This window comes from Ambystoma mexicanum, chromosome 6p (genome assembly GCF_040938575.1).
Source record: "Ambystoma mexicanum isolate Mex_15411 chromosome 6p, UKY_AmexF1_1, whole genome shotgun sequence".
NCBI classification, from domain to species: domain Eukaryota; kingdom Metazoa; phylum Chordata; class Amphibia; order Caudata; family Ambystomatidae; genus Ambystoma; species Ambystoma mexicanum.
The window spans coordinates 1368547035-1368561135 of NC_090935.1; the positions used below are offsets into that span (position 1 = coordinate 1368547035).

General features: G+C 42.9%; 1 long non-coding RNA gene across 1 annotated transcript in view; it reads right to left on the minus strand.

The window, feature by feature from the left end:
• Positions 1-3007: 3007 nt before the first annotated feature.
• Positions 3008-14101, minus strand: part of LOC138510431 (uncharacterized) — a 128290-nt gene continuing 117196 nt past the window's right edge. The window contains exon 3 of the long non-coding RNA XR_011280388.1: positions 3008-6696. This is a non-coding gene — a long non-coding RNA (uncharacterized lncRNA). The remainder of the gene's footprint in view (positions 6697-14101) is intronic.

The window sequence follows — 14101 nt, forward strand, 5'->3', positions numbered from 1 at the left end:
GCATACATTTACAGAGAGTAGAATAATTATTCTTATTTTGAAATGATTATGAAGGATTGGAATGTAAGAAAAAAATGTTTGTAATGTATATATGGTTTGCGCCTCTTGTTCTTTTGTTGTCTATTTTCACGTCCCTACCTTGGAAAATAGTATTGTAGGAAATACTTAATCTCTACTTTCTTCTTGGCAGATTAAATAACTCCTTGTCTCTACAGGCCAGAGGGGAGCCGGTGGAACGGGTGAGGCCCATGACATAAAAAAACAAATGGAAAAATAAAAATCCAAAAAGAGTGGGAGACCGACCAGAGCATCACTCCATCAGGACCAGGAAAAGAGCAAACACGCTCTGAAGGATAGTCCTGGAACAAACACAAGAGCAGGCATGCTCTAAAGGAGATTCCTGGGACGAACCCAGGCAACGTGAAATGGACACCCCACTCTCTCGTTGCTCTTCTCTCTGCATAAATACAACAAAAAGCTTGGAGGAGTTAATCTGTGGGGTGAAATATCCCTGGGAGGCAAGAAATAAGGTCTGATGTAAGGCCCTGCACTTTCAAATCAAAAGAAAAGGAAAGTTGATAAAAGTGTAAAATATGGAGAGAGGCGAACTGCTATTCACAAAGAAAGCAAAAGACACATGGCAAAGATATTGTAGCTAATCCACAGAACCCTCAATGGGATGTCAGCATTGTGTGCAGCAATTGCAGTGGACAGAACACTTTCTGTCATGAACTTTAAATAAAATTGAGTAATTACGTTTTTCCCTTTAAACTAAAAAATATGCTCATCAAAATGTGTACAAGACTTTCAAATATGAACTTGATTACTGGCTATGCTGAGCTCATCACAGAGGAAACAAAAGTGTACAGAATCTGTAAGGGGATGCTGAACTGGGTTTAAAATGGAGTCCGTTCAGAGGTGGAAAGCAACAAAATGACATTTCGATTTTGCCTCTAAAGTGACAATCTGCAAAGCCAGAAGTGCACCAAAACCTCTATTATGATGCCCTCATTTAACCCCTGTATGCAGGGAACATTGACACATAGACCTGTTAAGCTTGTGTGCATTTCAAGAGTTTATTTTAAAGTGAAAATGTGAAGTTAAAAAAGGCATGTACAGCTTAGTGTTGAAAGGCTCGGTGTTGCTTGCCATTGTTTTTTTCTTTCTCTGCTTGTGATTTCTTCACATGTGAAACTGGATTCCAATGCCCCATTGTTATGGGGATTTAAGCCCCTTCATCCATCAAGTGCCTTCACTTAAAAATGCAACTTAAATACTTATAGAGATCAAATGTGCAGTGTGGATGAGATAAAGATAGATCTGCTCTCCAGTTTCATGACCCCGGGCCCCACAAGCTGCAATAAAAACATACATTTGCTTGTCATTAGCCTTTGAAATGTGCAGGCTAATCTAAACACAGACCTCTGCTAGTGTCATGTGCTCCAGGAAGGTGGGGCCAGGGCCAATGAGTGGGTTTGACTGTCCGTTGTATTACATGGGAGACAGTGGGCCTCATTATGAGTCTAGCGGTAACCGAGGCGGTAAAACCGCCTGGTTACCGCCAGACTCGTATTACCATTCCACCTCCGTGATTCCCAGAATTACCGGGGCATTACAACCCCGGTTTCCCGGGAATCAAGGAGGCGGAATGGTGTTAATCCCAATTCCCATTGAGTCCTATGGGACTCAATGGGAATGGGGATCATGGAAACACCAGCAGCATCTTGTGATGCTGCCAGTGTTTCCTCGTCCGCCTGCAGGCAGGCGGTGTTAAACCCGCCAGTTCAGACCTGGTGGGAACAACACCTCCCCCCTGCAGGAGTCGGGTTCAGGCGGTCCGGAAACAAAGGTGGCGGCGGGTTTACCGCCACCGTTATTTCCGGACCGCCTGATTTGTAATGAGGGCCATTGTTTTCATCGTGTAAAATTGACAATATTTATCTCACAAGATTCATTGTAAGCTTTCTGGAAAGGTGTCAATTAAACCCTTCTGTGCATCCAAAAACGATTTTTGTAAAGTACACACAAATGAAGTTATTCAGGAAAAGGTGACAGGAGCTTTATTGTGTTTACCAGTGATGTAAAAATGTGATAAAACATGTAAAATATTATTCATATACCGCCCACCAAGGGACACATTTTTCACTGATATAATTCTGGACTAAATGAAGAAAAACTATAGCTCTGCACAGGAATGACATACAAACTCCTGAGTAGTGTTATTTGACTCGCAGTAAAATACAGGTTTAACAAATGCCTTCATATTTGTCAAAATATGAACATTAAGGGCACTTGTCATGCAGTGAGATGTCTATGTCCCTGAACAAGACCCCAAGCCCCCCTGTTGAAGGAAGATGATGGAGTGGTCTCCTCCCCTGATGTCCCAAAGCATTCCCACATTTTCTAGACCTATCAACACACAGATGGGAGTGGACTTTTCAACATTAACCTATCCCTTCTGCGGGAAGTATGACACATTAGTGATGTCATTTGCCCTATAACTAAGTAACAATGCCTCAGATCAGGACACTTGGCACTAATCCCTGAGGTGAGCTGCTGCCAGAAATCTGGAGGAACATCCCAGCACTGACAGTGAGGCCTAGGGGGTCATTACGACTTGGGCGGTAAGGGGTACTGGGCACCGGTAAGAAGACCCGTGCCAGTAATCCCTTACTGCCCCATTCCAAGGTCCCTTGGCGGGGACCGTAAGGAACGTGTGGTCTGACCACACGTCCCTTACGGGCCCCGCTAAGGGACCAGGGTGCTAATAACGGGCTTGCAAGTCATGAGCCCGTTATTAGCACCCTCCCCATTCCCATTGAGCCCTATGGGTGCTCAAATGGGGATGGGGAATGGTTTGTTCAATGGGGACTTACCGGTCCCGCCAGGGTCGGACTCCACCGGTAAGTCCCCATTGAACAAGACTGGTGCCGGTTCTGTTATTGGAGGCAGCCATGGCGCAAATAGCGCCATGGCTGCCTCCAATCTCGGAATGAGGCCCCTAATCTTGCAGAGGAACCAGGAGACCTAGTAGCTGACTTGGGACCCCTTGGAGGAAAGAGGAAGCCATTGACTGCCCCATTGGCTGTCCCAGCAGTGGTGCTTTGTCACTCCCTGATGTCCAGTCCAGACCTCTCCTGTAAGTAAACTAAACACCTGAAACCATAGATTGTGTAGGCCCAGTATTCTTGTATCATTGCATTAGATAATTCCCCCTTACAAAATCGCCATTTGCCTGTATTTCAGTCATTGCCCCTTGAAGAATCCCCATTTTCCTGTGTAAACCTTACTGTATTTTTCTAAGCAAATAAATTAATTTCTCCATTTATTTCACGGGATTTGTGTTGTTGTATTTTGAAACCAACCATCTTTTCCCAGTGTTTTGTGAACTGGTATAGTCATAAAGTGTTGACCAAAAGAATTAATCCCATTGTGATCTGAGAAACAAATTTGTCACTGTGTTTCAATTGTGCCCTGTTAAACGAATTTCCCTCTGCAGCTGTATTCTCCCATTGCATCTGTCATCTTAACCCAAAACCGATTTTCTGCTTGTGATCTACCCACTTTCCCAGAGCTTACCTGTAATTTTAAGCATCAGTAAAAACAAATCCCCATTTGCATTTTCTTTCCCATTGAAATTGTGCTTAACATTCCAAAAACCAATGTTCCCCTTCTGTTCCTCTTTTCTTATTGAGAGGTAAAAAATGAATTTCCATTTGCCTTTTCTTTCCTATTTCCCATGTGTTGAATATCCTAAAACCGATTTTCTCCTTGTGTGCTGACTAGTATTCCCTAAAAGCCCTGACTGTCTTTCCATGTTCAAGCAAAACAAATTCCCTCTCTTTCTATTTCTTTCCATAAGCAGTTGTGATACATAATTAAGAACCTCATTCTTCCATTGTGCTCTAAAAACACATTTTCCCATTCTTTGCTGGCTCCCCATTTTGTTTCTGTGGGTAGCACATCAAAACTGATGTTCCCCTTGTATTACTACTTCTTGCCACTATCTTCCATTCAAAGGAATCAAGTCCAATTGATGTTTGGGGGTTGTGTGTCACAGGGGGAGTGCTTAACTAGGGTGCTATCATTGTGTGTTGAATTCTTCTTCTTCTGTTTTGTCATTAAAAAGGAAGGATTTGTGACAGTATATCTTAACCTGGTTGTTTTCCAGAAGTGATTGCATTTTTGTGTTTCCACAACATTGGGAGCTGTTGTAATTTGTTGGTTCTAATTTGACATCAAATAATACATAAAACATATCTTATTGATACACACCGGCCTGGTTCCTAGTGCATTGTGACACAGGGTGTTTATGGAGGTTGGGTGCGAGACGTGTTGGAGGCATTCTCAAAAGGATCCGTAGTTTAAAAAAAAACATTTTTTATTGTGCGCCACACTCATTGTGGGGGAAGGAGATCCCTGGCCTGCGTGTGCCGTGTAATAAATTGTGACACTGAATAGCAAAGATTATAAAATTCATATTCATACAGTAACTGGAAGATATATTCTATGTTTGTCCAAAAACTGGGGTCCTCAAAAATACATCCTGTGCAACAATATTCTGGAGCAGAAATGGCTAATTGGCGATCATCCATCCTTGCAGTCTTTCCAGTGGGGAAAAGCATTAGAAAACATTGAGCCTCCAGACTCTTCTTCTGCATACACTTATTGGTGAACCTTTAGCTTGTCAATTTTGATACAGTTTAGGAGTATGACCCACAACTTCATAGGAATGTAATGGATGAACAGTGCAATGAATAAAAAAAGTGTTGGATTTAAAGGCTGTAATTTGCTGAAATTGCTCTTCTGTGGAAATTTCTCTTAAAAGCACTACAAGAAGAGAAACCTCTGGTGTGTTTCACATTTCAAGGTAAAGTTAATTCTCTTCTGCCAAATATTCCATTTTGTTTACTTTCCAAACATCAATGAGCTCTTGACAGATATGTTTTAGCTTTTGTGTCAATTTAATTCGACAAAACCAACAAGTTATCCTCAGGTTGAATGTTCACTCGCATGTTCTGTGCAATTTCCTTCATAAAATGTGGTACATTCACCACGTATACCTTCACGCTTTTCACTAGCTGTTTTCTATGTAACTTAGACAATTTGGTGTGTGGTATAACATCCAACTGAAAAGGGTGAACTGTGTGCAAAGAAATCACCTCAAACATATTCAGGGTTTCAAGTGAAACATGAAATGTAGCCACTTGTTTAAAATACTTCTAGAGGGTGTAATGTCTTTTAAAGAAAACAGTTAAGCAATATGTACATATGATTTGAGTTTCAGTTAGATTAAAACATTCTTTTAGATATAAATAGAGATAAAGTGATGTTCAAGCTTCACATGTACATTTTGATACATGTCCACTTTCTATATTTTTGATTCATAGAATGTGTGTCCATGAAACACACATACATTGTCAGGATTTTCAGTGGCAGCAGATTCAAAGGCAGCCATTCCCTTGCCAAATCCTCTAAAGGATGCTTTGCTTGGAAAGTATAGGGTCTTCATGTCCAGCTATAACAGTTGACATTGCAATCTAAAGGTCATACTTAGTAAAACATTTCTCAGTTTATTTGATTCTAGACTTTATATTTTTTATAGTGCCAGTAGGCTATGCTTTATTGAAAAGTGCAAGAGACAAACATGGTGTTTTGCAGTCATATATTTCAAGAAAGAGAGTGCATTTTAGAGTGGTGCACTTTCAGCAGACATATTTGTTGGAACTGATGCTGATAGTTTAGTTTTCCTAGAAATACTAAAGAATGACCTTGAAGTCCAGTCAATTCACAAACATCATAGCCATCAATTTAATTTGTCTTCTCACATTGCCATTTTTGTGAAAAGAAAATAGAAATACTTTTAAAAGTCTACACAATTCTTTGTGAAAGTTGCAAGTGCAAATGTACCCTAATTATGCTCTATTGTTGCCTAAACACTTCTTTATTTTTTCTCATTCATGAATTGCGTCATTTCAAAATGTATACTCTCTTCCTGTTTCACTAATTACAAATCACATCTGATTCATGAAGATAACATTTTTCATTTAAAAACCTCTTTATATGAGCAGTATGAAGCAAATACCCACAAAAACTAGGCAAACATTTTCTTGACTAATTGTTTCTAAAAGATCTACATTTCTGCAAGAAACCTTTGTTAGTTTGCTGAGATTTCTCTATCAATTTAACCTTAAAATTATCAGCTTCATTTTTATGTTAAAGGCTTTTTTAGATAGCAATTCCAATTTACTTCTTTAAAGGAATCGCTGAAGACAAATCTGCTTCAGTTTTCCAAAGATTAGAAAAAAACCCGGTGGTAAAAAATAATTTTGTGGATTTCCCTAATTCTATGTTTTCCTCCAAAATTACTGTGCATCTCTACTTTTTTCAGATCAATGCATTATTTCTACCTCTTTTGAAGAAATTGACGTTTAGATTTTGAAATATGCTTTGACTGCCTCAAATTACTTGTGGTTCCAGGTAGCTTCCTAATTCGGGTGACCTCGTTTACAGATTCTGAGGTTTCAGATAACTGTACATTAATATGCAGGAACGCTGAAGAGACATTTCATTTTTTTCAAAACATAAACAGCATTCTCTACAGAAAGTGTACTAGGAACTCTACTTCTATGTGTGTAGTAGTAGTTCTTATGATATGCTTCATCCACTCCTTTGGAGGCATCTTCAATCAATCGTCTACAAAATATGGAAAGAAACATATATTTAAATCAGTGTAGTAAAAATAAAAAAAAACAATGTTCAATATACTTAAAGACACCAGTAATTACTTAAGAAATGTTGAATAAAGAGTCATCTAGCATGTTAATAATAGGTATACAGGGAAAAGCTGTGTAGTCCAAAGTTAAATTGTTTGAGAGTGAGAGAAAGGTACATGTGAACAAACGAGCACTGTGCTTTAGTACTGTTTTCTGAGTACAAAGGTGTGGAAGACACTACAAACACTTTACATATCCAGTACCACAATTATCTTCCTTCTACAGTAAATGGGCTATTGCACTGCAGAAATAGGATGGACGTTTTATGACTGAATCCAAATTGGTTTAATAAATTGCTATTAAGAAAAAAACATAAAAATCTCAGTACCATTTTATTTAGCAGCTAAAGATTTAACACAACATTATGGGAAACCACCTTCATAAGGACAATACAAATATTCACTGGGGAGAATATGTTTTATGTGGGATTTTTTTCTCCTATGTATATACAAAGCAACATTTTTGGTTTCTTTTCAATTGCCTTTAATATCATCAATATGTATCTTCATAAAGCAAATATATTTCTTCATGATTTTCTATCAAAAAATATATTTTCCATTATCTTTGCAATTTGTGATTTACTTGCTTTAAGAATGTTCTGTTAAATTTCATTTTGGGTAGCTTTTTCAGATGTGTATAGCATCTATATCTTCAAAGGAGAAAAACAACTTAACATTAGTTATTTGTTTGTTTTTTGAAAACACAACGTTTTAAAATCATGAGCAACAATTTGTATCACTCCACACCTCAATGACACTCCTAATCTGATGCCAACAGTATAAATAAAAAGCAAAACATGAACACATCTAGTGTATCTGTCTTTGCAGGGTGGGATATCATTTAATTATAATTACAACTCTGCCTTAAGCCAATATCTGTCTAACGACAACAGGAAAATCTGGTAAAAGGTTGCTGAAATGTCCTCAAAGTACACAGTGTACTGTGGTGAACCAGAAGAAGGAGCCAAAGTAATTAGCGGCATGTTCACGGGTGTTCATTAAAAAGAAAAGAACAAATGCCTATATAGCACTACCACTATGAGTGATGTTCCCTGCTTAATAAACTAAATTTAACGGTGCCTAAAAAAGAATCTTAGTCCAAAACATAGTGTCTAACTAGCCCTACCACTTAGGAAACCTCAAAAGTAAGAAGGAGGCTTCTTCCTGGCCACATCACTTGGATCTCTTGTCCATAGGATTCACAAGTTCCTAAATGTCACAAAACACAGATCATAACCTCTCTGTGGATACTGTGTACCATTGCTTCATGAACTCCAGAAGGTTTCCTGTTCCTCAGGAATAACAAGCCTTCTCAAAGTTCGCAATTCCTTATAATACAGTTCTCGGGCCTCTGTGCAGGCTCTGTGCTTTAACCTTTCAATAACTCCATAAGGTTTCCTTTTCCACAGGAAAAACAAGGTTTCTTTAAGACCATTGCAATATTTCCCCCTTGGTGGTTGACAGAGTTGTGGTTTTGCTTGCAAATATTCAAACCCTCTAGATTCATACTCGTCCCAATTATAAACATTACATTACAGGTTTGTTGGACTTCTAAAAGTCCTCCATCCCTGTATCATGCTTGTTTTAGCAGGACCTCGGTACAGCGTCTGTCTGTTCAGGTTTTCCAGGCTCCCATAACCCTTGTGGCTGTCCTCCTCTCTCCATGGCATTACTTCTTTGGAGCATTCACTTCCATTATGTTAAAGTCTCCCAGTTTCTCAGGGCTATCTGAAGTCCTGTGGCCCTCTGATAGGGTTCCTTTCTCCCTCTTTGGGTTTATCAGGCTCCTGTAATCTCCTAGGCTTCCCCAGCCTTGACAGTCTCTACATTTCTGGGGGATCTCAGAAGCCCTATTGCCCTCTGATAGGCTTCCTCTGTACTCAGGCTTAGCAGGCTCCCGTAACCTTGTTGCCTTCTCCAGTCTCAAAAGTCTTACAGTATCTTTGGGCTCTTTGAAGCCCTTTGACCCTCTGATGAGCTTGCATTCTCTCTGCTTGGGTTTATCAGTCTCCCATAACCTCATCAGCTTTCCCAGGGATGTAATTTCACCAAAATGACAGGGGTAGCGGAAGTGACATCAGATGACCCTTGACCTCTGATGACATCACAGGAAATGATTAAATTTGACTCCATCCCCAAGCAACATCACAGGAAGTGATGGCACACAATCTTTCACCCATTGACAAAACAGGAAGTGGCATCACTTAGCATTGTTGCTCAGTACACTAAGAAAAATATGGTTCCGAAATCACTGTAATATGATGTACATTTCATACAAGAATGGATCACCATATGTAGCGTTAATATCAGTATGTATAAGCCCATATTACCATATTACTGCGAAAGTAACGAGAGGTCCAACACAACAACCTGGACTATTGTACATCACTCAAGCTAAACTGTGAACAGACAGAGCACCTCGGAGAGGCCTAAACCCCAAAACACAGACATCCAGTGCCTGCAAAATGTCTGGCCACAGACTGGAAACAGCAACTGACCAACACAAGTCCAACCAGAAAAACAATGGTCTGGAGGGTTGCCCAGAGCTGTGCCAGTGGTTATGAATGATTTGAAACCTTCCAGCCATCACCTTTCTGTTTTGCTTATTTGGTAAGTAACCACGTTTTTTTTGTTGTTAGATGGGAGATAGCACAGAAGGATATGATATGATATTTTATTTATATCGCGCTCATACACAAGTGTATCAGAGCGCAACAAGGCAAGGGAGGGGAGGAACAAAACAACGATCTTACTAGGCACAGTGACATTGAGAATGCGCAAGTGCATGGGAAGGGAAAAAGGGGAAAGGTGCATGGAAGGGGGGAGAAGTGGAAAAGGGTGGAACAGAGGAGAAACAGATAAATAATAATAAATCAAATAAATAAATAAATAAATAAATAAATGAGGCGATAAACGGTGTTAGTGCAGTCAGCAAGTGGCAGTGCTGGGTTTAGCCAAGAGGATAATAACTGATAAGTGCAGAAGAAAAGCGGGGTGGGGGACTGTATGGTTGCAGATACAGAACCTATTGCAAAGGGTGGTCCAGGGGCAAAGCAGGAGGGTGGCAGGGTGAGCAGGTACCTGGGCCCGGGCGACAGAGGGTGGTCAGGTGCACAGTGCCGAGAGAGAAAACAGATCAGCAGGGGAGAAGGGTGGCAAAGGCAGAAACAAAGAGGAAGGTCTTGAGGTGCTTCCTGAACCGGAGATGGCTCTCCTCAAGTTTCAGAGTGGCAAGGGGGCTGTTCCAAAGGGAGGCACCAGCCGAAGACAGAGATCTACCCCCAGCTTGTTTCTTTGAAAACTGACGGACCCGGAGGGAGTTAGAGGTAGAGGAGCAAAGAACTTGAGAGGGGAGGTATTTACAGAGGGAAAATTGAAGGTACTTTGGACCCAGGCCCCAAAAACCTTGTGGATAATGCAGAGGGTTTTACATTTTATCCTTGCATCCATTGGAAGCCAATGAAGAGATTTCAGAGATGGAGAGATACGATCCCAGGGCTTGAGGCCAAGGACAAGTCTTGCAGTCTTGTTCTGGATTAGTTGTAAAGGGCGAAGAGTGGAGGCAGGTAGATTTAGAAAGAGGCTGAAACAGTAGTCCAACATAGAGAACCAGAGCTTGGGAGACAGTGATCCTCTGGGGGAAGGAGAGGAAAGGTAGAGTACCTCTGAGGAGGTGCAGTAGGAAGTTTGACTTTTTAGAGACGTCAGAGACGTGGGAGGAGAAGGAAGTGTGGAGTCAAAAATGACCCTGAGGTTCTTAACCTCGCAGGTAGGGGTAGGAAGAGGGCCAAGGGAGGCCAGCCAGAGAGTGAGGGGAAAGGATGGTGAAGGTGTACCGATGACGAGGATCTCAGTCTTGTTGGCATTTAGACAAAGCTCGTTGGCAGCACACCAATCTTGAATGGCAGTTAGGCAATCAGAGATGAGAGAAGGAGAGGAGGTGGCCGAGGGAAGCCTGAAAATGAGCTCAGTGTCATCAGCATGGCACTGGAAATTTGAGCAGAATATGGCAATGCAGTGGGTGAGAGTTGCCAGTTATTGGTTGAAAAGCCAGGGCGAACGGTTAGACCCCTGGGGAACACCAAAGGTAGTGAGGGCGATAAATAATAGGAAACACTCAAGTTGCACCTGGGAGGGTCGATCAGAGAGGAAAGAGGTCGGCCAGGCCAGCACCTGATCGGTGATACCCAGGTTGTCACAGAGATGGTTGAAGGCAGAAGAGAGATAGAGTAGAATGAGGACAGAGGGAATGTTAGAGTCAAGGTTGGAGAGCAGGTCTTCACAGATGTTCAAGAGAGCAGTTTCCATGCTTCTAGCAGCTCTGAAGCCAGATTGGTGGTCATGGAGAGAGCCCACAGAATCAGAATGAAGGTTAAGCTGAGAAATGGCTAGCTTTTCCAGGTGTTTACCGCAAAAGGGAGTAATGGAAATTGGGCGATAGTTAGCTGGACAAGAAGGATCAGCAGTGGGTTTCTTCTTGAGGAGAAGATGCACAAGGGAGTGCTTCAGAGGGGAGGGGAAAGACCCTAAGGAAAAGGAGAGGTTGCAAAAATCGGCAAGGGCAGGAGCAAGGGTATCAATGTGGTCTTTGATGGTTTTAGAAGAACAGGGTTGAACTTCTTTTGATGAGGCTTTCATAGAACGGACTTGTCTAGCGACTTTCAGGGGAGAAAAGAGGAAAGGATGAGAAAGTAGGTGGGGCGGTGGCTGTAGGAGGGTCAGCAAGCAGAAACAGAGAGGCAAGAGGAGGGGCAGGGGATGGTGGACAGGATGTCCTGGGTTTTAGAGATAAGGTGAAGGGCAAGGGCATTGCAAAGAGCCTGGGAAGGAAGAGGAGGGGTCCAGACTGCAGCAGGGTTGGCCAGCTCCTTGCAGATTTTAAAGAGTTTGGCCGAGTTGTTAGATGCCGCAGAGACATGGGTTTGAATCTGGACTCTCTACTTGGTGCGGACAGACAGTCTGTATTGACTTTGGAGCAGGCGACAGGCCAGTTTGTCAAAGGATGAACAAGAAGCCCTCCATTTCCTCTCATCCGCCCCACAATTATATTTAAGTGTAGCTACGTTGGAATCAAACCACAAATTGCACTTGGCTTTGGACTTCAAATAAGTTCTCACGACAGGGGCAAGAGCATCAAGAGTAGCAAGAGGAGTAGAGCAGGGACAAAGCTGTGTCAGGGTGTGAGTCAGCCAGAGGTAGAGAGGGAGAATGTGGCAGCAAAAGTCTCAACTGACTCACGCTTCATGGGCCGGACATCCGAGAAGGTAGGTGACAATCTTGGAGTAGGCTTGGCTTGGGGGGAAGAGAGGGATCGATGAGAGGAGAGGAGGCAGTGATCACTCCTGGAGAGAGGAGTGGTCAGAGGAATAGAGAGGGGGAGGCCAGAGGAGATCAAGATGTCAAATGTGTGACCTGCAGAGTAAGTCGGACAGTAGGGGAGGATAGAGAGAGAGAGGGAATCGCAGAGATCGCGAAAGAGCACAGATGAGGAACGGGGAGAATCGAGATGGATCTTGAGGTCACCAAGGAGGATGAGTTGAGTGCTCGAGGCCAGGAAGGAGGAGAAGATGTCTTCCCACTCAGAGAGAAAAGAGGTGATTTGACCTCGGGCCGGTGGAGAGTAGCAGCAGTAAGAGAGTAGCAAGGAGAGAGAGATAGCCTGCAGACAAGGCATTCAAAAGAGGAGTAAGTCTGAGTGCGGATGATAGAGGCAGGAATCCATTAAGGAAAGATCAGAGCTACACCCCCTCTGGGAGAGATGGATCTGGGCGCGGAGAGGATCTTGTAGGGAGGAGGGTGTCAAAGCGTGTGACAGAGCTGGCCGTAAACCATGTCTCGGTAAGACTGAGGACATTAAGGTCTAGTTCTTCTAAGAGGTGGCAGATGTCAGAGGAGTTCTTGACAGCAGAGCAAGAGTTGAGAGTGGCAAGATGAAGAAGGGTTCCAGCCTAAAAGACCTACACAGGAGGGGTACAAATCAAAGTTATGCCCTGCAGAGGTGTGGAGGGAGCCTGAGGTGGGGCAGAAGAGGAGGGAAGAGAGGGTAAGGTAGCCAAAGGAGGAGAGGAGGGGACAGCTGGAGATGAAAGGAAGTTGATGAGGCACTAACCGCCTATCAAAGAGGAGGAGATTGGCCTGAGGGCCTTGCACCATGACAGTGCCATTTAAGTAGACATTAATGATGACTCTGGAGGAGTCAAAGGAATGCATGAGGACTTCCCAGCGGGTTCCACCATTAATGGGAGAGGAGGAGACAGGACGGGGCACAGAAATCATAAGAGGGGTCCATAGATCTGGCGAAGGAACGACAAAGAGGATGTCAGTGAGGGTCTGTCTGGAACAGGCGCTCAAATAGGTATCAGCAATGGGGAGACCTGGGTTGAAGGCCAAGATATCCTTTTTAAATTTCTTCTTATCAGACGTAGTGAGAAGGGAAGGATAGTTGATAGAGAAGCAGTTGGAATAGATTGGAGAAACAGATAGCACCATGGGTGAGTGGAGAGAGGAGGCAGTGGGAGAAGTATGCAAGTAGAGCGGTATGGCACAGTCGCTGGGCTAGCACGTTACAATTTATGGCCAAAGTTAAATATAAAACACACACAAATTTGACTTTCAAAGTTAAATACTAAGGCGATGGTGAAGAAATGCGGGATGCATCAGAAGTTGGAGGTGAGTGCTGAAACTAGTGCATTAGAGAGCATAGCTGGGAAACATGTTAGAACAAGCAGAAAAGAGAGTGAAGGTCCCAAGAAGGGATGGAAAGGGCAAATTGAAGGAGGGAACTAACCCATGATGAGGGAAGTAGGCGAGTCTTGGTAGTCCAGTTTCATAGCGGAGTGAGGTAGCAACCTCGGGGAAAGTCAGGTGGTGGCAGTCGTTTCATCCTGGTAGCGGACAGGGAGCACATATGGCCCTTAGAAGTGGGCCTTATAACAACAGGCCAGCTCCACACCTCCCGGTCCCACAGATTGGAAGTTGAGACAGAGGTAACCTTGCTGTGTCAGGACGGACATCGGGAGTCTATTTCATTCGATCTCATCAAGGCACCTCAGTTCAGGCTAATACTAGGGATGCCATGGTTGGTTGCTCACAACCCTCTGATAGACTAGAGGGCACGGAAATTAACCTTCCCCGGTGACTGCTCCCCTGCTATTACCAAGAGGAGAAACCCGATGTCTGTATCCCCATGACTTCCGGAGCGACAGTATCAACCCTGGGAGCAACTAATACCTTGCCAAGTGAATACCATGATTTCCAGGATGTTTTCTGAAAGGACCAAGCCAATACATTGCCGCTGAACAGGCCCTATGACTGTCAGATCGACCT